The 2,534-nt window shown below is 32.5% G+C and overlaps 1 protein-coding gene across 1 annotated transcript in view; it reads right to left on the bottom strand.

Annotated features, from left to right (window-relative positions):
- The window catches only part of LOC119830161 (D(4) dopamine receptor), a 67,249-nt gene extending 64,953 nt beyond the window's left edge, over positions 1-2,296 (bottom strand). The window contains exon 1 of the mRNA XM_038353064.1: positions 2,146-2,296. The gene's annotated coding sequence lies outside the window, so the exon portion shown is untranslated. The remainder of the gene's footprint in view (positions 1-2,145) is intronic.
- Between the last annotated feature and the right edge of the window lie 238 nt (positions 2,297-2,534).

Below are 2,534 nucleotides of genomic sequence, written 5' to 3'. Positions count from 1 at the left end.
AAGAGTAGAAACAATTTCAATAGATGGCGTGGGGTGTCCCTGAGGCACATAAAACCGAAAGAATTGAAGAAATTCGATTTCTAAGGTGGGATCAGGCTAGGCGTTGCTACGGTGAGGCAAAAAAAGGGTTCGAATCCCGCCTCGTGATCAATTTTTATTTTATTCTTTCAAAATTTCTCAAGGTGTATTTAAATTTTACATAAATTATTTTAGAACTTCTTTCTGTTATTTTTTTATGGATTACATATGCGGAATAATATGTGTCATTGAATCGCACATCGACTATATAAAATAGCGAATACGTAAACTTTAAGCAATTTTTTAAAAAGTGAAACAATAAAACGACGAGTCCACATATAAAATCGTCTATCAATCTTTGTGCCAATCGCTTATTAACTATGGTATCTCGGCTTGGGGCGCCGCAAACAAAACAAACCTTATTACATTTGAACACACAGAGATGTATCTTTAAAGTCTTACAATATGAACGTTTTAGTTATCCAACAAATCTCTTGTACAACGATGCCGTGTTCTCACTGTGAGACAATTATGTATTAAAGTATTAGTACAAAGACAGCACACTATACTTCCATCTTTTTCTGTTGTCACAAAAACAAAAAATCGCATCAATGAGATTTACAGTCTACCAATCTCGTAAGACTCGTTTGCTTAAAAATTTACGTGTTACAACGCTCCTTTCTTATATGATTACATTATAATTAAAATAAAAAAGAAGAGAAGAATCTTTGCAGTGTATCCTTAAATGTATTCAGCTACGCCTTGACTACAAAGAGACGGAGAAACTGTTGATAAATGTCATCGAGTTATTAAATAAACACAAAAAAGTCAGTCGAATATAGAAAATCCTTTGTTTTAGCGAGGGTTGTTGAAAATTATTCATATTATATCCTATCCTACTAATATTATAAATGCGAAAGTTTGTGAGGATGTGTGAGTTTGTTACTCTTTTACGCAAAAACTACTGAACCGATGAAATTAAATTTGGTACGTAGATAGCTGGACAACTGGAATAACACATAGGCAACTTTTTATCCCGATATTCATACCGGATACAGACTTACGCGGGTGAAACCGCGGGGCGCAGCTGGTATTTCATAACAAGTCTTATTAATAAACAATTTGTATTACGGCTACCTGTACTGTCCTATGATTGTCCGCATTATCCTTATGTCGTAGCAAATTGGATTCCCAAGCTACTCACTATTACGCAATGAATAGTGTTATTATGTATTCAATAAAAGATATGCCATTTATCGATGGAAACGAGTATATTAAACGGATTTTCTGATCACCAAAAACTTAATAAGTTTTGATTCTTTAGCAATGTGGTTGATTTACTTTAAGTATTAATCGTCCAATTGATATTTCTTGACCTAGTGTAGCTATATTTAACGAGCCTTCACCCATTGCTCTGCGTCGTAAGTGCTATAAATTATAATGTATCATATTATGCTTTTTCAAACTCTTCAATTTTAATCAAAAAATTCATCGAATTTCAAAACCCAAAAAGCCATCATTACTTTAAATATATGTGGGATTGTTTAAATAAAATTTGTCTCTGTTTAACAAATATATGGGAGGAAACTTTTTAATATACTTAGATATAATAAAGCTAACTGTACTTACGGTTTATTTAACTTTAGTATTACTATAAAATCGTTTTATGGCGCTAAAGCTGCGCTGTTACATCGCGAGAATCTTTATTAAAGATACAGTCTTGAAGTTAATATAGAGATTTATTTGACTTGAATGTACATTTACTAAAAAAATATGTGTATTCTGTGGTATTGAATTTTCGTAAAATCATGTTAAGCATTTATGGTTTATATCTTTAATGTTAATCGCCATTGGATATTATTTATATTTAGAGTTTTGCAGAGAGGGAAAAAATGTTCATGCGAAATAAATAAGTTTAATCAGTCTTTTATTTAAAAATATGAACGGCGTTGTATAATAAATAAATAAACAAATTTCACGGTAATAGGGTAATTATTATAATTATAGAAATGTTTTCTAGAATATCTGTGCAACAAATTTGTGCAAATATACAAAACTTTATCTCATCTAATTCGTCAATTTTTACTAAAAAACACACATTAAAATAGACATCAAAAAGCGTTTTACCTTCACGCTATCCAATCTGTTTTCAACATCCACACTCAGAGTTTATGTTCTCGCAATAAACTTAACAGCGATGTTTCGTCTTTACCACTCACACATATTCATATAACGGCGCGAATTTAATTTCCAATAAAACTTTATTATTCAATGCCTCTTTCCGCGTTAGCATACGTCCGTCAGCTACGGCGGTTTCCGCCGACTGATGTTTAAAACGCACCTGTTGCCTCACACACTGAAACCGTTCAAATTTCAGCAGCGACTCTTCAGCAAGTGCGCAATTCCATTGCCGCTTTTATAGAGTATTTTTCAGTAAAGATGCGTTACAACAAGCAATGTATTGCAATGCTACGTGCTGGAAAGAATTGTATAGAATTATAAATTCAGGGCTGTAG

The sequence above is a fragment of the Zerene cesonia genome, chromosome 11, assembly GCF_012273895.1.
Source record: "Zerene cesonia ecotype Mississippi chromosome 11, Zerene_cesonia_1.1, whole genome shotgun sequence".
Lineage (NCBI taxonomy): Eukaryota > Metazoa > Arthropoda > Insecta > Lepidoptera > Pieridae > Zerene > Zerene cesonia.
The sequence above is the reverse complement of the archived record's forward strand: the minus strand, read 5'-3'. Positions and strand labels throughout refer to the sequence as shown.